Source organism: Sus scrofa, chromosome 7 (genome assembly GCF_000003025.6).
Source record: "Sus scrofa isolate TJ Tabasco breed Duroc chromosome 7, Sscrofa11.1, whole genome shotgun sequence".
Taxonomy (NCBI): Eukaryota; Metazoa; Chordata; class Mammalia; order Artiodactyla; family Suidae; genus Sus; species Sus scrofa.
In genome coordinates, this window is record NC_010449.5 from 78,552,418 (window position 1) to 78,577,709 (window position 25,292).

General features: G+C 37.6%; 1 long non-coding RNA gene across 6 annotated transcripts; it reads left to right on the forward strand.

The window, feature by feature from the left end:
- CCNB1IP1 lies at positions 1,263-23,640 on the forward strand. 6 transcript variants are annotated; one of them, XR_002345960.1, is made up of 8 exons: positions 1,325-1,479; positions 4,738-4,885; positions 8,641-8,710; positions 9,749-9,939; positions 11,459-11,874; positions 17,228-17,560; positions 18,773-19,106; positions 22,014-23,640. It is a non-coding gene; the product is annotated as a cyclin B1 interacting protein 1 (long non-coding RNA). The 6 variants fall into 6 exon arrangements; XR_002345959.1 differs by having other exon boundaries at positions 1,263-1,382; positions 4,738-8,971; positions 22,014-23,639; XR_002345958.1 differs by having other exon boundaries at positions 1,263-1,382; positions 4,738-8,710; positions 22,014-23,639.

Sequence of the window (25,292 nt, forward strand, 5' to 3'; positions counted from 1 at the left end):
AACACGTAAGAATAAATTTTATCTTTTAAAAAGAGCTTCAAAGAAATAGAAAAAGATTTTTTAGAAAAGATACAATTTAAAATAACATAAAAGCATATCAAGTACTTGGGAATAAATCTGACAAAATGTAAGTACTTGCTCAACAAAATGTTTGCTGTATTGGATTGGTTGATCTGTTTCTGAAGATAAATCAAAGCTTGTTGCATCTGACTTAATTATGGCACAAATAAGCTAGACGGGCCTAAAAGGCATTACTTTGGAAATAGGAAGATGTATAAAAATGGAAATTTATTAAAAATATCTAATATTTACTAGAGCTTTCTTTGTGTACTAGACACTGAACTAAGTGCTGTACATGCACAACCTCATTTAATCTTTATATTGATAATAACTAGAAATTATTTAGTGTTTACTATGCAGTAAGCTTTACATTTATTATTTAATTCTCACAGCAACCCTACAGGGTACGTATTATCCTTATCTCCATTTTGTAGTTCAGGAAATTGAACTTTAGAAAATTTCAATAATTTATTCTAGATCGCACAGTGTATTAGTTTGCTAAGGCTGCCATAACTAAGAACTACAGACTAGGTTACTCAAACAATAGAAGTTTGTTTTCTCAAAATTCCGGGGGTTGGAAGTCCAAGATTAAGGTGTTGGCAGTACTGGTTTCTCCTAAGGCCTCTCTCTTTAGATTGCAGATGACATACTAGGGGTCTAATTGGAGCTGTAGCCGCCGGCCTACGCCAGAGCCACAGCAACGCAGGATCCGAGCCATGTCTGCGACCTACACCACAGCTCAGGGCAACTCCGGATCGTTAACCCACTGAGCAAGGGTAGGGATCAAAACCGCCACCTCATGGCTCCTAGTTGGATTCGTTAACCACTGCGCCACGACGGGAACATTTTTTTTTTCTTGCAGTATCTTTCTTACTAAGCCTGTTAACTTGACTATTACCCTGATGATAAATTCTAACTTGAGTAGATCTAGACTGTTTATGATGATACCTCACATAAATGAACCTTACATAAATGAACCATGTCGAGGTCATAAAGGATAGGTAATTATCCTAAAGGAATGAAAATTGTTTGCAGTAAGTCCATCTAAACAAGAATATATGTAAATAGCTTGGATTAGCCTGTCTTTGCTTGTGCTAAGTGTATTAACTCAAAAGGAAACTCGGTTTAAAAAGTTCAACCTAAAAACAGTGCAAGTGGCATCACCCGTCCTTAAAGAGACCTGGAGAAGGAGGGGATTACATCATTTCAGCACCATTTAAGGTAAATGAGGAGGGAATCATCATCAGCCAATCGGGCTCAAAGGCCATTTCCCAATGTCACTTCCTGTCTCTCTACTTTCTCTCCATTTTGGTGGTGGGCTGGTGAGTGTGCACGTAATTTTGCTCCCTAATTGTTTGAATTTTTCTTTGACTTGAGCTGTTGTATCCTGTCGGCGGGCCTTTAAGTCTGCATCAGAGTGTAAGTTACAGGGTGATTAATTTTGGCCGTGTGGAGATTGGGGGAAAGCAATAAAATGATCTTCCTGGTTGTTTCCACGTGGGTCTCTGCAGTTCTGGGTCTGCCTGCCTTCTCCGAGACAGAGTGACCTAAAAACTGTAGACTCTGCTTCATTTACAGAGTGCTCCTGGAAAACACCTGGATTCATTTTGCTTGGGAGAAAAGACACTTATTATCTCTATGCCAGTGGATTCTTGGTTTTTTGTTTTTGTTTTTTTTTTGGAAAAGGACAGATTTATTACTTGTAGCAAGTAAGGAGAATGCCACAGATATTTCTCAAAGCAATGTCTCAATGCTGTTTTGACTTCTGTCTCCCTGAGTGAGTGCGTATCTCTTGGGAGGAGGAGTTTTAATTCTGCATCTGCAGGGCCCAGGTACTTACTGGGTTTGTGGGGGCTGCAATGGTTGTCTTTGTCGTGATCTTTGCTCAGAGTAGTTTGACTTTCTTAGTGGGACTAGGTTGCAGACTCGCAAGTGAGATGATTTTAATGAGCTCTAAGAGGAGATCCCAGTTTTAAAGTTAGCATTGTGGTGATGGTGCCTTAAAAAGCTTAAGATATATTTAGAAAGAGGAGGGGCCTTAGCTTAGTTCAGGCCTAAATCAAATTACAACGCCACTGGTTTCTCCTCCAGTGACCTTGGGTGAGTCAGTGAACCATTCTGAGGCTCAGCTTTTGAAGATTAAAGTATGAAGTCCAGGCACTAGTCGATATATAATAAATGTTAAATACTTTCTAGAAGTAAGCAATGATTTTATTCTGGATATTATTTTCCTCGTAAAAAGTTTTAGTGACATTGAGTGATGATATACACTAGTTTGAATATAATATATTGTGGTCCTTATAGGTAAAAGTGTGAGAAAGACAAAATAATGCATGGAAAATGGGAATAGCCAGTAGTAGACCCTTCATAATCCTTACAATAATTATCAAGTTTTACTGTTAAAATTAATGTTATTGAATAGTAATATATTAACATTATTCAAAGTTCAAAAGGGGTTATAGACTTTGTATAATGAAGTTTCTTAAGCCTGATTCCTCTCTCCAATAAGTGTTAACAATTTCTTGTGTATTTTTCCTGATATTTTATGCATCTATAAGCAAATATGTGTATTTACCCCTCCTCTCTTCTATGCCTACTCTACCATGTATCTTATTTTTCCCACTTAGATTTTCAAATGAGTAAATATAGAGTGTCCACATTCTTTAAAATGGTTACATAACAATCTGTATGCACATGCTATAGTTTACTTAACCTTTATTGTTGGACATTTAGGTGGTTTACAGTCTTGTTATTTCCTGCAAAATGAAAAACCTAGTGATGCATAAGTCATTTGTCACATGTGACATTTCAGTGGGGTTTTTGATATGTTATTTTTCATAAGGACTCTCAATATACTGTACTTGCTGTTATTTTGTGGACATAGTGATGGCTAGAAACCAACACCCTAAATATCTTGATTGATCAATAAAGGGTTTTCTATTAAAAGTAAAACCATGCTGATGGCTTTTATGTGAATATATATATCTTTGCCCACTTCAGTTAGGTAAGGGATGGTTTATTTTCCTATGAACCCGTTTTGTGGGGAGGGGATCTTTTTAGGGCTACACCAGAGGCATATGGAGGTTCCCAGGCTAGGTGTAGAACTGGAGCTGTAACCTCCGCCTACACCACACCCACAGCAACATGGGATCTGAGATATGTCTGTGACCCACACCACAGCCCATGGCAATGCCGGATCCTTAACCCAATGATGGAGGCCAGGGATCGAACCTCATGGATGCTAGTAGAGTTCCTTATCGCTGAGCCATGAGAGGAACTCCTGAACACATTTAATGTGAAGGAATGGCAGCATGAACCGGAAACCACGTGTTCTTCATATTCTCAAGGGCAGAAGGGGCAAGTCTGCCATGTTTACTTAACAAAATGTGTGCTGGACATATTTTTGAAATAATGGTGTTGACTGAATAAACTCATATTTTAGCATTAAAGTTAGGGAAAATGGAAATGTTTTGGGGCTGTAAACATGCAAAATAAAAGAGGAGGAAATTCCTCCAAAGCTATTTATTTTAAAAGCATTTGAAGGCCCAGATCATATTTTGTAAAATATCTAGTTTTCCAGTTAGGAGATTTCGCTGATTGGGAAATAAATTAGTTTTAAATGGAAGTATGCTTTTATTGTTAAAGAGTAACTTTATATCGAATATGCTGGAGTCTTCATTCTTAAGTAGAGAATGATGGGAAGGGGGCAGTGGACTTTTTTTCCTTAAAAGTTAACAGAATCTTGAATCTTTTGGAAGGGGCTTTATGATTGACTTTCCTGGCTTCAGGATTATTGTGAAAGTATGAAATTTTAGGTAGACTATTTACATTACTATTCATTAGCTGGTTGACCTTGGACACTTAATGATGCAAACAACATGCTAAACATTTAATTACATGCCAGCTGTTGTGCAAAGTATTTTATATTTATTTTATGTCATTTAATCTTCACAACGGTTCTAAGAGGTAGATGGTATTTGTCCTCATTTTACAAAAACGGAATCTTCAACTTAGAGAAATTGCATAACTTGCCCCCAGATCACAGCAAATAGCTGGGGGAGTTAAGATTCAAGTCCAGTTCTGTCTAACTTCAAAATCCATTATCTTAACCACTAAGCTAAGTTGTCTACCATTTATTTAGTTTCTAGACCTTGCTTGCGTACCTACAAGATGAAAATGACATAGTGCTTGTGAAATGAGGTAGTATATAGACAGTGCTTTATAAATTCTAAGATAGGCAAAGTATTATGAGATAGATGAAATATGAAGTTAACAAAATAAAAGCTTTTATTGTCTTTTGCATGCTGATTTCAAATTATTCCTTTTCTGCTGTTTTGACCCAAAGCCCTCAGGTACTATATTTTTATTTTGCTCCACTAGCAATGAGTTTGGGATGGGGTGAAATGGTGGTCTCTTGGGATGAGCTGTATGATTAGTCAATATTTCTGATCTCACCACTTTCATTTCATGTGTACTCTGAGCAGATTCCTTCTGTACTGAGAGGTTAAAACAATTGAAATCGGCTAAAATAACTGACAGTGAGCAGAAAACAAAACTTGGTAATCTATTCTGATAGTAGTTCCTTATAGAGCTGTCTCTAAAAGAGGACTGTGCCAAGCAACCAATTTAGCATTTATATCTATGCAACGTTTATGTATTGTTTTCTTTTCGCTTCAGGTTGAAGATGGAATCCACTGAGGAAGGAAGGCCTAGGTCTTTGGCACTGTGTGTCAGCCCAGAAGCTGGGAAAGACCCCTAAAAATCAAGAGGGCTTGGATTTGGACATTCTCAATAGGAATGGTTAAAGGCTAATGGGACCAGAAAGGCAAGTACTTAAACTTTGACCAAGATATGCCTTAAATTATTCTGTTTCACATGTACATATGTGTTTTCTATCTAAAAAAGATAGGAGGTTCTTTGAGTTGCCATTGTATTCCATATTGTGGGATACACAGTAGACAATGAGTAAATTGGAATGGAACTGAGTAAAAGGGAGTGATAATAGAATCTTGAAGTGGAAGCATCAGCTGATTTAGTATTTTCAGTTTGTGGTTTGTATCAGGCCTTTATGAAGCACCTGTTCACATATAAAATGTACATTTTGGCCATGAGACTCCAGTCCTTTGAAGAACTTATGGCTACAAGGAACAAAATGTTTGAGTCATTGATTGTTTATAGGCTATTTACACAATGTTTACTTTAGTTCCTTAAATAACTCAGTAAATATGCAGTGGCCTTTATGTGGTAGAGTGACTGGAAGCATGACTAGAATCCTGTAGGGAGCATCGCACATTGGGAAAGGCATCATATATATGTATATATTTGTCTTTTTAGGGCTGCACCTGTGGCATGTGGAGGTTTCCAGGCTAGGGGTCAAATCAGAGCTGTAACTGCCAGGCTACTGCACAGCCACAGAAATGCCAAATCCTTGACAGTGAGCAAGGCCAAGGATTGAACCCTAGTCCTAGTCCTCATGGGTGCTAGTCAGGTTTGTTAACCCCTGAGCCACACCATAGGAACTCCATGGTATCATATATTAATAGGATTTATGTGCTAGGCTTTGTGCTGCACAGCAAGGACACAAAGACCAGGCCCTTTGCAGTCTGGGTTTTGTTTGTGAGATGAGACAGATAGAGAATTTATACTTTTCAATCTGTAATTATTTTCCCATAAGAAGTACTTGGACATGGAGTTTTGAGGTATACTGTGTTAAAATACTCACAATAGAAATGGTGAAATCTCACAGCCTTGCTTCCTATGTTACATTAGTTAATCTCACATGTTGCTGATCTCCAAAACATTTTGCATAATTAAAGTGTTACTCAAGTATAGGACAAGAAAGAGTAAAATAACACTTTGATTATATCTCCAAGGTACTTAAACCACCTGTTTCTTTCTGACCTACTGAGCCAGGATGCCATTTTTACTATGTTCTAAAGCAGACCATCTCTTACAGCTCTGCTTATTTCATGTAAGAACTGGCATAGTGAAGTGAAAATACAGAGTTTTGACAAAGTTGGGTTGAAATCATAGGTCTTAATAGCTAGGTGGCCTTAAGAAATTTTACCTCTCTGAACCTCAAATTTTGAAATATGGGGTAGTTGTAAAGTTACAGTAAGACGATTTCAGTAGTTCTTGACAGATTGTAGGAATTTTTAAGAATGATAGCTACTACTTCCTGTCAGCTTATTTTAGTCATACCCACCCTTCAGGCAGTGGTATCCAAGAGAACTTTCTGTGATAATGGAAATGCTCTATATTTGTACTATTTGGTTTGGTAGTCGTCAGCCACATGAGGCAATTGAGCAATTAAAATGTGGCTGAGGAATTTAATTTTAAATTTAGGCTGTAGGTGGTGTTACCTATTGGGCAGTGCAATTTTTTACTCCCCCCCCTCCCTTTTTAGGACTGCACCTGTGGCATATGGAAGTTCCCAGGCTAGGGGTTGAATCAGAACTGCAGCCTGCTGGCCTATGCTATTGTTACAGCAATGCCAGATCTGACCACATCTGCAACCTACACCATAGCTCACAGCAACACTAGATCCTTAATCCTCTAAGCAAGGCCAGGGATCGAACCTGGATCCTCATGGATACTAGTTGGGTTTTTAACCTGCTGAGCCACAATGGGAACTCCCAGTTTTTCTTTTTGAGATATAATTGATGGATAACATTATATTCGTTTCAGTGTACAACATAACTATTTAGTACTTACATATACTGTGAAGCGATTACCAAAATAAGTCTAGTTAGGATGCATCACCACACCTTGGTACAAATTAAGTACAATTTTAAGGCTTATTCAAGACCTATATTTTTCCTTCATGAAGCCTTCTTTGACCAATGGTTCTTTTTAACATTAGTTGGCTCTCTCTACCACTTATTTGAGACATGGACATTAATTTACATGACTCTTGTCTTTGATTGTATTTAAAGTTACGGATTTTTAAATTTCCCCATTGCTGCATGGAAAGGAACATGACAGGAGTTGCCTCGTGACTCAGTGATTAAAGACCCAGCATTGTCACTGCTGTGGCTCTGGTTACAAACTGGCATGGATTCCATCCCTGACCCAGAGAACTTCTGCATGCCATAGGCGTGTCATTTCCCCCACCCCCACTGTAGGAGAAAATGTCCCTATAAAAAGGTAGAAAGGAGAGATCCCAGCCATGATGACTAAGCAAAGTCCAGCCAACTGCCCCTAACCACCCCTGCCCCACGCATCTGCTTCTGTAAGCTTGCTTCCACATCTGCTACCTTGCCTGACCTCACTCTGGTCCGACCAGCCAAGCATGGACCCCGGAAGAGGTAGCCCATAAAAGCCTTGTGAAACCCTTCTTGGGGGCTCAGACTCCAGAGAGCAATCTCCTCTGAGCCCGCCCATGTGATAAACCTGAGTTCTCCAACTCTCCCAAGTGCTCGCTCGGTTTCTTGCCAGGTAAAAGAGCTGAAACACTGTAGCCACAGGGCTGTCACTAGAGCCGATAGCCTTCGGCACAGGGCTGCTGGGAAGCTGCGGTTAATACCACCACATAAAAAGGAAGAGGATAAAATACAGTTGTAGTTAATAAGCTTTAAATGATCATTAAATGTAATAGAAAAAAGTGTTCTAGTTAGTAATTAGGTAGAGAATAGGGAATAGTATGAAGGTTGCCTGCAGTGATGAACTTTGTATCTACTGTTTCACTTGAAAGTTCAGATCACATTCAAACGCTGCAAGAAGAAATTAAAGGCTTTTTTTAAAAAATATGTATACTGCCATCTTGTGGCCATTTGGGCTCCAAATGATGCTAATTCAATTTTGCTGTGTCAAAGGAAGGTTTTCTTCAGTTTATTGTGATAAAATTTTATCAAAAGTAGAGATTAAATACAGTTGAAATAGGCTCAAATGAAACTGAAACATACTTTTTTAAAAAAAAGCTGATTTAAATTACCTTCTCATTTATCTGAATCTTATGTGTTCTTATCTCCTTCCTTCCCCTCTTTTTTTTTTTTAAAGGATTCTGTGGGAGTTCCCTGGTGGCTTAGTGGTTAAGGACTTGGCATTGTCCCTGCTGTGGGTTGAGTTTGAACTTCCACATGCCATTGTGTGCCCCCCCCAAAAAGGATTTTGTGATTTTAATGATTGTAGTTAGGAGTGTTTTCTGCAACCACATACATACCTTGTGAACTGGATGTAACCCATGCCATTTATGCTTTATCTTGAATTTGTTCCCATGGCTGCCAAGCTGTGGTTGCAGCCAGCACATGGCGCTTTCCTTTTGCATACCCATTCTCTTGTTAGATTGTTGACTTTTATAACTTTTCTGAGGTTGGTTGTACTGGTACCGTTTTACCCAAACTTCTAAATTTATACAAAAAGCAGAGTTTATACAGAAGTCCCTCCCTAGTCTGATACTGAGTTGGGCATTTGATGATAAAATGGGTCAATTTATATGACTGAATGAAGATGCAAATAAAGAATGAATAGTTTTCTTTGAGGTTAGTTTTCCTTGAGGCTACAGGAGTAGGCTGATGTGTATTCAAGTTTTGTAGTCATAACCTTTGTATATTTTTTATTTACTAATTGTTTATTTTTCAGAGATGATGCCAGATAGTTGATAGTTTAACTTGATTCCTACATAGGCGCTGGATTCCACCTGCTATCTGAAGTGAGTATAAAAGAAAACTTCATTTGGATTTCTAATCACCTTGCAAGTTTGGGGGCTCAATTTTCTTAGTGGCTGAAATTTGGTAGTTGAAGAAGCCTTAGTTCTAACATTAAGAGAATTTCCTTTATTTAGGGATGATGCTCTGGTGGTTTGTCCTTCACCAGTCAGTCATTTGCAGTTTGCCAGAGTGAAAGAAAGGCCTGTTAAGTCCATATTTTGGCTGATCACCCTGATTCAACATATGCTCTATGCAGACTGAAGGTAGGGCAAACACCTGGAATTGAATTCTGCTTTTTGGAATTCTTACTGTGATGTAGCCCATGATCTCAGATAACTCTTAAATCTTTGAACTATGAATTTACTACCATAGCACTTTGTTGTGCTTTGCTGTTTTGTGATATGTCCTTGAGACAGACAGAACTTGGGTCAAGAATCCTTGGTCTGAAAAATCAAACACAGAGTTCTCATCCTGGCTCAGCAGAAACAAATCCGACTGGGAACCATGAAGTTGCGGGTTTGATCCCTGGCCTCGCTCAGTGGGTTAAGGATCTGGCGTTGCTGTGAGCTGTGGTGTAGGCCGGCAACTATAGTTCTGATTAGACCCCAGCCTGGGAACCTCCATATGCTGATGGTGCGGTCCTAAAAAGACAAAATGAAAATTCAAACACCACAAAAAAAGCACTGATGGCTGGTATGATTCTGTCAACCACTTGTCAGTTTTTAACTAATCACTATTTTATTAATCTCTATATAAAAGTAAGAGAACTGCAGAGTTGGTTAAATCAATTTAAAATCAAGATCATATACTCCAACACTATATAGTCACTTAAGTTATGCAAGTTCATCTTTCTTGAAGTGGAAGAATATTCATGATGCATTAAGTTAAAAACAAGTTACAGAGCAATATGTGTAATCCTTTTTCTGCTTAAACCTTTTTAATTTGGGGGGGTACTAAATTACTTTATTTAAAGGAATGGTAATTAAGGAAAGAACTTAGGTAGAGGTTAATTTTTTGGCTTTTGTCTATATCTTTTGCAGAAATGGAATTTCAAGAGACTGAAGCTAGATCAGAGTCTGACTTCTTTCCTAGCCTGGAACACTTGGGTGCTCTAAGTCCTGGATATATAGTGGTTTTTCTGTTATGATAAGGCTTATGTTGAAATTGAGAAGCTCTGACATACGTATGAATCTGAAAACTCAGCTTGGTGACTTCATGGCTAGCCACTAAGGTGCTAACAAGTTTTATTTTTTATTTTATTTTAAAAGTTTTATTGAAGTATAATTGTTTTACAATGTTGTGATAATTTCTGCTGTACAACAAAGTGATTCAGTTATTACAAATTTTATTTGAAAAATCAACTAAGGATGTTAAGAGATAGCATAGCATAGTTAGTTATACATGGGTCTAGAGTCAGACTGGGTTCAAATTCATTCTCTGTCATTTAAGCAGCTATGTTATCTAGGCAAGTTTCTTAACATCTTAATGTCTTAGTGTCTATTTCTTAGAAGATGATAATAGTACATGACTCAAAGGAATAATACTTGACTTGGGAGATTAAATCAGAAAACAAATGTGTGGGGCTTAGAACATTGTTAGCATATAGTAAATGCTCAATAGATATGTAGCTCTTTTATCATTAGAGTCCATGTATATATTTATCTTAGGCTTTGTAAGGACCTGGAGGTTTCTGCATAATAGGATATCAGGAATTCTTTGTTTTTATTGCTTATGTGCATCTTACTGCCAACAAGTCTATCCCCTATTATCTTTATCCCTAGCACATAAAGACTAATTTAGTTCTAGACCTAGGCAAAATATGGTAATAAGGGCTATAGTGGGAGTTTCTGTCATGGCTCAGTGGTTAACAAACCCGACTAGTATCCATGAGGATGCGGGTTTGATCTCTGGCCTCATTCAGTGGGTTAAGGATCCGGCATTGCCGTGAGCTGTGGTGTAGGTCACAGACACACCTCGAATGTGGCATAGGTGGGAGGCTCTATTTCCCTAGCCTGGGGACTTCAATATGCCACGGGTGCGGCAAAAAAAGACTATAGTGTATACTGTATATAATGGTTCCAGTAACATTTTCTTATTTATCATCTACTTACTCTTTTTGTCTATCTAGGTGGACCAGTTGGGTCTTATTGGTTCTTCTGACTGACTTTAAAATTTAGATGTAGTGATTAAAGTTTCTTAAAACATTTATTAAAAGGTTTATTTGAATAATTGGAGATAATCTTTGATGGCTGTTCCTCTCACTGCTTGAAGCCTTAGGTAGTGGGATTTTAGTCCATCATATATCTAAACTGACTTATCTTCACTCAGGGCACCACGGGGATGGGTTGGCTGTCCCCATTAATGCCTCTGAATTTTGCGGAGTCAAACAATTGCAAAGCAGGTGGTGATTCCAGATTGAGAAAATATACTTGTGATTTGGGAAAAAAACCTCACTAGTTTTAAAACATGAGTGTGTGTGTGTGTGTGTGTGTGTGTGTGTTTGTATATATATATATATATATATATATATATATATATATAAAATGCATAGAGAACCCTTTAATTGCGATAGTATTTGAATAGCACTGATCTATAGCTATAAAAGAGCTCTAGTAAATTGATTCCAGCAGTTACTAAAACATATATTCTGAAGTCATTCATGCTTAAATTTTAACTAGTTTACTCAGGTTTCTATTGAGTATTTGTTTACACATTTCAGAGTGGTATTGAAATTATCTTTTTCTTTGCAGATTAAGGGTAAATGATTCTTCAGATTAAAGATGGACACTGACTTCTCACCAGAAATGGTTTATAGAATCAACTTGCAAAATTGTAAAGAGGCAGCAAAAGAAAGAGTGAAATATTTTCTTACCCCACGAAAGCAGGATAACTTGCTTATCCCCAAACACTGGCCCAGAATAGATACTCAAAAAATAAAAATAAAAAATTGAAGTTAATTGAAATTTCCATAGTTGTTTTGTTTTCATGTTTTGTTTTTAATCCCTGGAAAACGGCAGCCATTTTAATGGCATTTCTGCAAGAAATTTACATGGAATAACTGGGATTTAAATTTTGATTCTGATAAATAAACTATCTGGATACCAATAGCTGATTATGATGCTGATCCTTTAAGAGGCAATGGCAGCTGGTTGCCAAAGCGAATTGTGTGAGTAATAGATACATAAAGGCTTATTTATGTTTAATAGGAAATCTTTTATGACGAAGATTTTATTTATAGCCTTATTGGATATTTTTCATTGATTTAAATTGTATTTACCACTCAGGTATGATTAAAATGTCATTTTTAGGAGTTCCTGGTGGCTCAGAGGGTTGGAGACTTGGCATTGTTACTGCTATGGCTTGGGTTGCTACTGTGTCACAGGTTCGATCCCAGGCCTGGGAACTTCCGCATGCCCTGGCCATGGCCAAAAGTAAAAGAAAAAGATTTTTTTTTTCCGCTGTATTTTTAATGTTGAAATAGACTCAATTGTTTTGGTTAAATTATACTTCATGGATTTTTTTTGCCTTATATACTTTATTTACATCCATTAAGCTATATTTAACATGCAAGGGGTACAAAATAAACATCCAATTATTGGAAGTTTGGTATACTTCACTATTTTGGAATGAGTTTTAATACTTGTGCTTATGTGAGAATCACACAAATGTTATACAACTATAATAACTACTGTTAAGACTATTAACCATGTTCTTTAGATTACTATTTTAAAATATAGGTATCAAATTAGAGTAGATGATGTCAACTAGATCATCCAGAGTCATCTAGAAATTAAGAGTGTCAGATTCAAAGATAATGGGAAAGATTACCTCCGGAGATCTTAGAGGATTGTGGTACATAAATACTCATAATATTGGCTAATAGGTACTCATAATAGCTAAACAAGATCAAAATCAAACTTCATGGTTAAAAATACCATTTCTGAAGGGTGAAAATAACCTGCAATTAAAGTGATAATTGTAAGCACAAATTGTGCCTTCAGTTTATGTTAGGGAGAATGGATTAAAGATATATAAATGGGAGTTCACATTGCGGGGCAGTGGAAACAAATCTGACCAGTATCCATGAGAATGTGGGTTTGGTCCTTGGCTGGCTCAGAGGGTTGGGCGTTGCCATGAGCTGTGGTATAGGTCACAGATGTTCAGATCTGGCGTTGCTGTTTGCTGTGGCTGTGGTGTAGGCCAGCAGCTGCAACTCCGATTCAACCCCTAGCCTGGGAAACTGCACACCACAGGTGTGGCCCTAAAAAAAAAAAGAAGACGATGAATACATAAATAAGTAAATAAAACATTGAGGAATTCCCTAATGGCTCAGCAGATTAAGGATCTGGTGTTGTCACTGCTGTGGCACAGGTTTGATCCTTAACATGGCAACTTGTGCTTGCCATGAGTGAGGCCAAAACAAAAACCAACTATGTTCCTGAGGTTGGAGTAGTGGTATCTCTGCTAGTGGCAGTGAAATTTATATTATTACTGTGGAGAGTGGTTTGGCAACATCCAGTTTATTTGAAGATGCTTATACTCAGTCTCGGCATTATATTTTATAGGGATTCTTGACATGTATACTCAAGGAGACATGTACAGAAAGTTCATTGCAGTAATATTTTTAATTGTAAAAGCCTGGAACTAATGTCCATTAGAAGAATGAATAAATTGTGGTATATTTGTAGTATTTGGCTATTACAATGAATTAATACGAAGCATGTATATTAGATTTACATCTCAAAAACAATGAATTAAAAAAATGGCCAACTGATCTGTGTTGTGTGAAAAGATTTAGTAGTTTTAGAACATGCAAAACAAAGGTTGATGTATACACATATACTAAAAGTGTAAAAACATGCATGAGAATGATAAACACCAAAATCTGGCTTATTTACCCTCAGAGAGCTAGGAGGAAAATGTATTGAGGTGTAAACAGGGGAGGCGCCAGTTGTACCTGTAACTATTTTTTTCCCCTTTTTTTTTTTTTTTTTTTTTTTTTTTTTTTTTTTTGCTTTTTAGTGCTGCACCTGAGGCACATGGAGGTTCCCAGACTAGAGGGTCTAATAGGAGCTACAGCTGCTGGCCTATGCCACAGTCACGCAGGATCCAAGCCTTGTCTGCCACCTATACCACAGCTCACTGCAAAGCCAGACCCTTAATCCACTGAACAAGGCCAGGGTTCAAACCTGCAACCTCATGGTTACTAGTCTGATTCATTTCTGCTGTGCCACCATGGGAACTCCTGTATCTGTAACTTTTTACCTCACTGAAAAATATCAAATGTGAGAAAGGTGTGGGTTTTTTAAAGCTGAGTGATGGTCATTCATATTTTTGATAGATGATACTTAATAATAAAAGCCAATATTTACAAAAACTCTTTTTGGTAGATGGGTCTCTGTATTCCAGCCTTGATTGATTTCAGTGGTCTCATTCCCAGGAGCTACTTTAGAAATGGGTCCATTGAAAGGTCAGTCTATGCCATGAGAAAAGAGGACATATGCCACCAAGAAACAGTTTAGGTCAGGCTACTGGGATATTAAGACTTTGTGGTTCCTCTCCTTTTTCCTATCTGGCAAAACATGCCCTCCTTATCCTGCCACTCCCCTCCCCTCCTGTGTGTGTGTGTATCATAAAGTTGGGTACTGGTTGAATTTGAGTGCTTTATATTTTATAATGAAATGAGACTGAACTTTTACAGTACTTTAAGTAGTATTTCTACATTTGGCAGAAATACCAAATGTAAAACCAGAAGATGCACAAAAGTCTAAGATAGCCAAAATATGTTCAGGGTTACGTGGTTAACACATGAACCCCTAATTTTCCTCAAACCTATTTTGTACCACTAAAATTGAGTTACTATTCTAAACTCTCAGAGATATTTTAGGAAAGTTTATACAATGGCCAAGATGACCCTAATTACTGTGAACCAGTTCCAAATAGACAAAAAGCTAGTAGAAAGTAGTTTAATTAGAATACATTTTTTTTTTTTGGTTTAGAATAGGTTTTTGTTTGAAAGAGAAAGGGTTAGTATATAGATTCATGACCCATAAAGGGATTTCCATGGCTTAGTATCCATTGTGTTGTTGATTTATCAGATTGTTTCTGTTACTAATTCATACTGATGTCACATCACCTGGAAAGGTGGATGTAAAAGACAGCATTAAGATTTGCCTCCTGAGGTCCCCTCAAGCTCTCCTCAGATTAATTTCTAATATGAATTCTAATAGACTCATATAGATTGAGCAGAAAGGCATACAATAAGCACAGAACAGAAAAGAAAATGACAGGCAACAGTATTAGGATAAAATTGATACAAACATTTTAACAACAAGCAGGTCCAGGAAAACACACAGGCAGATGAAATGACCTCAAAAAAGCTGTGACACCCAATCCTATTGCTTCGTTCTGAGAGCTGTAATGAATGTTCATAGTGCAGATGCTAAATCAAGAAAAGTTTTTTAAATGTATAGGATGTGTAAAAGCTGGAAAGATGTCTATTTCAAGATGGATAGAAAAGTAAAACGTCAGGAGTTCCTACTGTAGCAGTGGGTTAAATCCTACCTCAGTGGCTCAGGTTGCTGTCGGTTGAGTTTTGGGTCCCCATCCTACCCAGTGGGTTGGAAGATCTGGCCGTTGTCACATCTGCCCGTGGGTCACAGCTTTGGCTCTGATTCTATCTGTGGTCCAGGAATTTACATATGCGGGTGCGGCCATAAAATTTAATAAATAAAATGGCAGAATCTACCTCAACATGGAGGTCTTAGGTGTCCAATTATAGGTATCAGAATTTATGGAAATGTTTCCTGAAACACTTCGGGAGGCTGTGCTGCCCAGAGGTACTCCCCCAGTTTTCCCAGGGCAAACACCTGCGTGTGCTCAGAGGCTGTTAGTTTCTCAACCGTCCCCACTCTGCTTTGACCTCAAATGTTAGGTCCACGACAGCTAGGATATCACTCCTGTGCCAACTGAGGGCTGAAAAAGGCACAAAATGACACTATTTGAGGGGCTCCCAGGTGAGAAGCTTAGATCAAGCTCAGATTCGCGCCCTGAAATGCGCGTGCCAGGTGGGTGCGCGATCCATAGCCCGGGTGCCACAGCCCGTGGGTCCCAGAATCCTGAGAGGCGGGAACCCGGGAGCTCTTACCCAGCAGGCTCCAGGGCGACTCCGCGCATGCGCTCTCAGACGTACTAGCGACGCCGGCGGCGAATCCTCACGAGTTGAGGCAACTGCGTTTTCCCGCGCTTTTTCTGGACGCCTCAGGTTAGGTATTTCATTTGTATTTTTATTGTTATTGTTTTCTCTTCTGAGCGCAGAAAGCAGGTTGTGAATTTGAAGTTTCCGTGAGTCTAAATCTCAAAACTTGGTCTGTGGTGTCTTGGACAGCTCACTAAATTGACTCTTCCCTCACCTTGCGGAATATTTAGAATGAGTTGCACCTCGCTCTGCCGGAGAGGGTCTCAGTTCCTAACTCTTCCCAACTCTTATGCCTCACCTCTGCACAGTACCCTGCTGGAGGTAAAATAGATCTTGAAGCTCGCTGCCAAGTGCCATAGACCCGTGGAGTCTCACTCAGCAGGGACATTTGTCAGAGCGTCCTTGTCTGCCCCTATGACCAGGGCAACATTCTTGACAGAATTTATCTATTTACAAAGTGAATATTTTCCTTTGGTGTGTGTAATTGGTGTGTCACTATTAGTTTATACAACATTTGACTTATTTTGGCATATTCAGAATATTGCTGCCTGGTTTGGATTAGTAAAGCTCCAGTGAGTGTGGACATGATATTGAAAAAAATAACTTAAATGTGTTTACATAGTTTTACAAATGTTTGAATAGAAGCAGAGCATTGACTAGTATTTATATTAATAGGTGAATTATTTAAGTGATAAAATCTGCTTTTATATAGATATTCAGGCTTCATAATGGTCAATTACTTGGATGAATTAGATTAGTTTCCATTTAATACTATCAGGTTACTTCTATTTTTTAGTCAAGGAAACACAGGTAAAGAATCTGAGGAATCAGCATATATGAAAACCTAGAAATGTAACTTAAAATACTTTGCATTGAAGAATGGCTCGTATCAGTGACTGGACTTTTATATATGCCAAGTGTGAGAAGTGATACTAAAATATTCTAGCAAACTATGAATAGGTAATAAATTTGGATTTTTGTTGTTAGATAATGGCAAAAAGCACTAATTTATTTATTTGTTTGTATTTTGTAAGTGTTCCTAAACCTTTTTTTCCATGAATATACTGTTTTTGACTTGTAAGATTTGAAACCACCTGTGTATCTAATTTTTTCCTTAAAATTTTTTATGGCCTTTGTAGTAGTTTGCACAAATAAGGAACACAATGTTGTTGAGTGACTGAAGTCAATATGGTATATTGATTATAATAAATACAAAAGCATAATAACAGGTACATTATTTTACCATAATAAAATAGATACATGCTTTATTTATTTATTTAATTTAACTGCAATTTGACTTTGTCATTTTTCCCTTATTTAGGAGTCTTTTCAGCATCTGGAGACCTCATTGACTGTTATGTCTTTGTGTGAAGACATGCTGCTTTGTAATTATCGCAAGTGTCGCATCAAACTCTCAGGCTATGCATGGGTCACTGCCTGCTCTCACATATTCTGCGATCAGCATGGCAGTGGTGAGTTTAGCCGTTCACCAGCTATCTGCCCTGCTTGCAACAGTACTCTTTCTGGGAAGCTAGATATTGTCCGCACAGAACTCAGTCCATCAGAGGAGTATAAAGCCATGGTATTGGCAGGACTTCGACCAGAGATTGTGTTGGACATTAGCTCCCGAGCACTGGCATTCTGGACGTATCAGGTTAGTGCCTAGGCTAGTTTCTCTGAAGAGTATGATTTGAGGCATGTGTGAAAGCATCTGATGCTTTTCCTTCACTGTGTTTATTTTTTATGAACGAATGGAAAACTTTTTTTTTTTGTCTTTTCTTTTTAGGGCCTTACTGTGGCATCTGGAAGTTCCCAGGCTAGTGGTCAAATCAGAGCTACAGCTGCTGGCCTATGCCATAGCCACAGCAACACAGGATCTGAGCTGTGTCTGCAACCTGCACCACAATTCATGGCAAGACTGGATCCTTAACCCACTGAGCAAGGCCAGGAATTCAATCTGCATTTTCATGGATACTAGCTGGATTCATTTCTGCCCATGCCACAATGGGAACTCCCTCCCATGTTATCTTAAAATAATTTTGTAGTTTTGGTGTTTTACATTTAGGTGTGTAATCAATTTTGAGTTAATTTTTTGAAGGCTGTAAAGTCTATGTTTAGATTCATTGTGACCTCAGTATTTTGCTGGTTGTTACCCAGAGGCTCCCTTAGTTAAATGCCTTGTTGGCCTTTCCAACTTGGTCTGTTGCTTCCACAAATCCAGCAAGAGAAAGAGTGGGCTAGTAAGATAGACTCTATATTGTTATGTAAAGTACTCATGAAGTGATGTCTTTTCATTTTTTCCTGTATTCTAGTCACAGGTCCTATCCACACTCAGGGGGAAGACAGAAGTACCAGGAGGCAGGGATAATTGGGAGCTATCTTATAATCTGTTCTTCATGCTATAGATCACTTGAAATATAGTATTATCTCTCTGAGAAAACTTTAGGCTACATGTCACTTGTTAAGGTTAGACAAATACTCACTTTTTTGATTGTTTAAAGGTTATTTTATCAAATATATTCTGTTCAAGTTTTCATATGTTAAGTTAGATATATACTCACTTTTTTTTTTGTTGGTTTGAGAGTATTCCTTCAGGCTTTTTTCTATGCATTTAGTGACATAACATATTATTTTCTATAATGGCCATCCTCTTGTACAATATTATTGTATATTATTTTCTATAGTATACATCCTCTTGTATTATTTTCTATAATGACCATCCTAATTGCTTCTAATCTGGTTCTAAACTTTAACGTAATAACGTGCCAGTATGTGTGTCTTTCTTTTCTTTCTGTGTTTGTATAAAGTTAAAATATAAATTTTACATTTATTACCTTAATAATCTTTCTTTTCTCTTTTGGGACAGGTACACCAGGAGCGTCTCTATCAAGAATACAATTTCAGCAAGGCTGAGGGGCATCTGAAACAGATGGAGAAGATATATACTCAGCAAATACAGAGCAAAGATGTAGAATTGACCTCTATGAAAGGGGAGGTCACCTCCATGAAGAAAGTGCTAGAAGAATACAAGAAAAAGTTCAGTGACATCTCCGAGAAACTTATGGAGCGAAATCGCCAGTATCAAAAGCTCCAAGGCCTCTATGATAGCCTTAGGCTACGAAATATCACTATTGCTAACCAAGATGGTACCCTTGAACCATCCATGATTGCACAGTCTGGTGTTTTTGGCTTCCCTTTAGGTAAGAAAGGCCATACAATATCTAATATCTCTTCTTTCAATGAGTGATTTTTTATACTCTGCATAGTTCCAAGTGGTTAGTGGAGACTCCAGAAGACCTCGAGTGGTAGGAGGCTCTAGGTTCTTCATTGTGTCCCAATCTGCACATAATTACTTTAATCTATTTTATTTGCTTACATTTAAGTTACGTCTTCAATTTCAATGGAGAGTAAATCTCTCCAGAATTGAACTTTGCACATTGCCACTTTAAATGAAAAGCTATTTAGTTGCAGTAATATGACAATATTAGCTGCCATCTATTGAGTTTTTACTAAGTTCTAGGCACTGTTATAGTTTTTCATATAGTTGTGTTATTTTCAAAACTTTAGGAGATGTAGGTATTACTATCATCATCCCTAATTTATATATGAGAAAACAGAAGCACAGAAAGTTTAAGTAAATTGGTCAAGGTCACAGAACTATCTTTAGAGCCCACACTCTTAACTATATGCTATCTGAGAAGGTCATGTTTTCATTTCTTTCCCATGGGAGTACTGATTGAAGAGTTCTTAAGTTATTGTCCATTGTTTGGTTTGTTTGTTCTTTTGTTTGTTCATTCATACATTCATCAAATATTTATCAAATATGTTTCATATGCCAGACTGCTAGGCATAATCCTAGGCAATGAGGATGTAAAGATTATCCAGATAGGATTCCTTCCCTCTGGAAATGTATAGTCTAGGATGATATTAGCTTTTTTGCTTGTTAGATGCCTTGTTAGAGGCAATGAATCAATGTCTCTTCCCGAGTTCTCCCTTTCATACTACTCCTTTTTTTTTTTTTTTCTTTTTAGGGCTGCACCCACAGCATATGGAAGTTCCCGGCTAGGGGCCGAATTGGACCTGCAGCTGCTGGCCTACACTACACCCACAGCAATGCCAGATCTGAGCTGCGTCTGCAACCTACACCACAGCTCACAGCAACACCAGATCCTTAACCTACTGATCAGGGCCAGGGATCAAACCCACATCCTCATGGGCACTAATTGGGTTCGTTACTGCTGAGCCACAATGGGAACTCCTATACTACTTAAAAAAATTATTATTATGGTTAATTTACAATGTTCTGTCAATTTCTGCTGTACAGCAAAGTGACCCAGTCATATATATATGTGTATATATGTATGTGTGTATATATATATATATATATATTTTATTCACATTATTCTCCATCATGTTCTATCACAAGTGACCAGATACAGTTCCCTGTGCTGTACAGCAGGATCACATTGCTTATCCCTATATGACTCTTGATGTAACGGAATACATTAGGTTTTTTTTTGTTTGTTTGTTTTTGTGTTTTTTTTTTGTTTTTTGTTTTTTTTTGGTCTTTTTTTGTCTTTTTGCCATTTCTTGGGCTGCTCCTGTGGCATATGGAGGTTCCCAGGCTGGGGGTCTAATCAGGGATGTAGCTGCTAGCCTACGCTAAAGCCACAGCAACTCAGGATCTGAGCCATGTCTGCAACCTACACCACAGCTCATGGCAACGCCAGATCGTTAAACCACTGAGCAAGGGCAGGGATCAAACCTGCAACCTCATGGTTCCTAGTCGGATTCGTTAACCACTGCGCCACGACAGGAACTCCCTACATTAGGTTTTTAATGGGCTATTAATAAATAGTTTTTAGCACACAAACAAAGTAAAGCTCTTGTGCTGGATTTTCCTAGATACTCATTAAAAAATTTTTTTTTATTGGTTGAGAAAAATGATTTAGTGAGGGAGGAGATGATGTCATAGAAAAAGCATGAGTAATGAGATGACGAATATCAGATATGAGACTGAAACAAAAACAAGTTTCTGCTTAACTTTCAGTTAATCATATAATTTAGTCAATCATAGTGTTACTGTCTATGGGCATTGTAGGTGTTCTTATTTTTTCCTTGTCACTATCCACATTTATTTCAGTTTCTTTCATTTTCACCAGTTCTTTCTTGTTCCTCTTTTTGTGTATAATTACCTTTTTACTTTTACTTCTTGCTACCATTATTGGCTTGAAGCAGATACAGTTAGCATTCTCCTTTGGTTACCCGTTCCCTATAAAGCCTGTAGAAACCAAGAGAGCATTCAATGGAAGTTGTTAAATGCTTATTTAGTCAGATCTATTGTCTAATTTTTCTTAAGGCTATTCTAATTGATCTTGGGTCCTGAATATGTGCCATATTTTCATAGTTGTCATATATTTTCTAGAGTGTTTATGGAAATCTTAAATTTTTTTTCTTTGAATTATTTGGGACGAAAGTTTACACACACACATGAATATACATGATATTCCTTTGACATAGATTAAATAGATAACAAATTAATAAAATTGTGATACTATAAATTATAGTTCTACTAAAATATTTCATTGTGTCAAACTACTTTTGGTGATGAGGTAATGCCTATCAATGGAAACTGCACACAGAAGAAGGTAGTGTATATATACTGTGGTCAGGGATGGGACTGTCATAGTCCTTGTCTTTGTCCAACATTAGGTTTAAGTTTAATGGAGTTCCCGTCATGGCTCAGTGGTTAACAAATCCTACTAGGAACCATGAGGTTGCAGGTTCGATCCCTGGCCTTGCTCAGTGGGTTACGGATCTGGCGTTGCCATGAGCTGTGGTGGAGGTCGCAGACACGGCTCAGATCTGGTGTTGCTGTGGCTGTGGCATAGGCTGGTGGCTACAGCTCCTATTAAACTCCTAGCTTGGGAACCTCCATATGCTGCTGGTGCGGCCCTAGAAATGACAAAAAAAAAAAAAAAAAAAAAAGTTTTATCCATCTCCTCAGAGTTGAGTTCTGCTAAATATATATTGAATGACTTTGTCTTTTTGTTCCAGAACATCTGTAAGCAAGTGGATGCCTCAGTTCTTCCCTTTTTTTCTCCTAGGGAACAACTCCAAGTTTCCTTTGGACAGTACACCAATTCGAAATCGGGGTGGTGGAGATGGAGATTTTCAGTTCAAACCATTTTTTGTGAGTTCTCCCACAGCACCTGAACCCAGCAACAGCTTTTTTAATTTTCCCTCCCCAAGTCATGAATTAGAGCAGCAGCAAGTCTCTAGCAGGGCCTTTAAAGTAAAAAGAATTTAGCTCACTTTATAGAATGTTCCTTCAGCAGTTTTATTTAGCAAATAATCTTTATTTCAGATAGGAGGCACCAACCTCCCTGTGCTTGCTATTGAGTCTTCAAAGTTGTCCTCCCGTTTTCAATTTACAAGAAACTCAGTGGCAGTGGAGGGAGAGTCTCATTTCTTTTTCTGTTTCTATTTAAGGCATGAGCATTTTATTTATCTCAATTTTATTGTCACCTTCTATTTCACTGGTAGTAAAAAGCTTACAATATTATTGGGTGTTTTGTAGATCACCATTTGTTTCTGTCTGGGTTATTTTTGACTGAACCATGTGTTTAAGCATGTGTATATAAGCACCTATGTTATATGTATACATGTCACTTTGGGTTGTGGTATTTATACATATATGTGTGTGTATATATATATATATATTCCTTCACATTGATATTTTGCTGTATTTGACAGTATGTTTATGTGAAGATTTTGGTTTCAGGAAATGGTGAGTGATCCTGTATCTTGTTATTTGAGTGTGTACATTTATTTGTGTATGTTTAATGTGTTTGCCCTTGTATTAGCTTGTTTGGAGAAGTGCTCATGTCACTGAATGAGGGTACAATTTGATGCATGTATGTTTAGTTTCTATTTCTATTTAAAAATAATTTACATTGATAAAGTTATTTTGTAAAGTTGATTTTTTTGGCCTTTATTTTAAAATAAAATTACTTCTTTCTTTACCCTTTTGCCCTGGGTCTGCTTATTTAGGAATGTATTTCTACTGTGAAAAACTTACCAATATGTACATTTTTTTATTTTTTAAATTATAGTTGGTTTACAATGTTGTGCCAATTACTAATATATTATTTATCTCTAGAGATTATATTAATTAAAATACTTTAAAGATTTATTACTTGTTTTTCTTTATTAAATAGTGATCATTTCTGACTACTATCACAGAAGACTTATTTAAACTGTTGAGCTATGAGAGAAATTTGAAGGACACTTTCAGTAACTTTACATCCTATTAGAGGCAAGATTTGAAAACATACTGGTTGCGGAGGCAGAACATCCAAGTTTTAGTTATCTTTTTTTCCATATATTAGTTGTGGATGTTTGAGTTTAAACTTTCTGGGCTTTTGTTTCTGCATCTGTAGAATGAGGGATTGAATTTTAAAAAATTGCCCTGACGGACATACAATTTTTGAAGTCATGAGCCCTGGCTGTGTCCCCCTTTGCCTGGCAAAGGAATAAAGCTATTCTTTTCCCCTTAAAAAAAAAAATTACCCTAAATGCCAAATTCCATTGTTTTTTAGGTAATAAAGTCAAACTAAAATCATTTGAGGATATTTTATATTTAGTCATTGCAGAAAAGCAAGTGGATATTTTTGCTTTATATAATTTACTAGCAAGCAAGTAATATTTTCTTTAGGAGTATGGAATATAAAATCTCTTTAAAAATATTTTTTACTGTATCCCAAAGTTAAAATGGTGTCTGAGAAAAAGGATGAAAAATCTTGACTTAAAAGTTTAAAAGGGGATACCTGTGGTGGCTCAGCGGGTTACAAACCCAACTAGTATCCGTGAGGATGCAAGTTCAATCCCTGGCCTTACTCAGTGGGTTAAGGATCCGGCATTGCCATGAGCTGTGGTATAGGTTGCAGATGAGGCTCGGATCTGGAGCTGCTGTGGCAGTGACTGTGGAGTAGGCTGGCTGCTACAGCTCTGATTAGAGCCCTAGCCTGGGAACTTCCAAATACTGCAGGTGCAGCCCTAAAAAAAGCAAATAAAACAAAACAAAGCAAAACAGTTCTCCCTATTTCATTGATAATTATACAGATTTAATAGATTACAAAGTTTTCCCCTTCCCTATGCATTTTAAAATTTTGTTGGAAAGTGGGTTGAAGAAATAATATTATTTACATTCATGATTTCTGTTTTGAAACTTTGCTTCTTTCTTCGTTAGGTTTACAGAATCAGTTTGATGTATAAGTAAGCTGTAATTAAAACTAAAAAGTAAGGAGTTCCTACTATGGCTCAGTGGGTTAAGAATCTGAGGGTAGTGGCCCGGGTTGCTGCAAAGTTGCAGGTTCTATTCCCACTTGGCACAGTGGTTTAAAGGATCCAGCATTGCCATAGCAGATGTGGCTGTGCTTGGCTATGGCTGGGATTCAATCCCTGGCCCCCAGAACTTACACATGCTGTAGGTGGGGCCATACAGCAAACAAACAAAAAAACAACCAACCAACCAAAAAGTAAAGAAAAACTCTGGTGGACTATTGCATGCCTTTTTTTTTTTTTTTTTTTTTTTTGCTATATGCTGCTTTTTAAAAAGCTATTTATTGAAGAGTTTAAAACATTTACATGGTACAAATTCAAAAGCTACCAAAAAAGCACACAGTGAAAATTCTACCTTTCACCCCTATTCCCCTACCACTCATTTCCCCTTTCTGAAAGCAATGACTGTTGCCAGTGCTTTGTCTCTTTCAGAGATAGAGTACGTGGAAGCAAATTTTTTTTAAATTTAAAAATTATGGTTTTTTTTTTTTTTTTTTTTTTTTTTTTTTTGGCCATGCCCATGGCATGTGGAAGTTCCTGGGCCAGGAATGGAACCCTCACCATAGCAGTGGCCCTAGAAAGAGAATTCCTTGTGGCTTTTAGATACCACCACAAGTGTAGTAGATTTATTAGAATAATGTGTCTTTTTAGGAACACACTGGTGGCATATGGAGGATCCCAGTCTAGGGGGCTCGATTTGGAGTTGTAGCTGAGGGCTTACACCATAGCCACAGCAACACCAGATCTGAGCCACATGTGCAGCCTACACCACAGCTCATAGCAATGCCGGATCCCTAACCCACTGGTAGAGGCCAGGGATCGAACCTGTATTCTTACGGATACCAGTCAGATTCGTTTCTGCTAAGCTATGACGGGAGCTCCCCAGAATAGTATGTTTAAAGTGATAAAATTACTCGTGTGTAGAAAATCACTGTAAAGTTTGGAAAACAACATTCAGACAAGTTACCTTACCATTGCATTGCATTCCCTTTAACTTTTTTTTGGTCTTTTTGCCATTTCTAGGGCCGCTCCCGCGGCATATG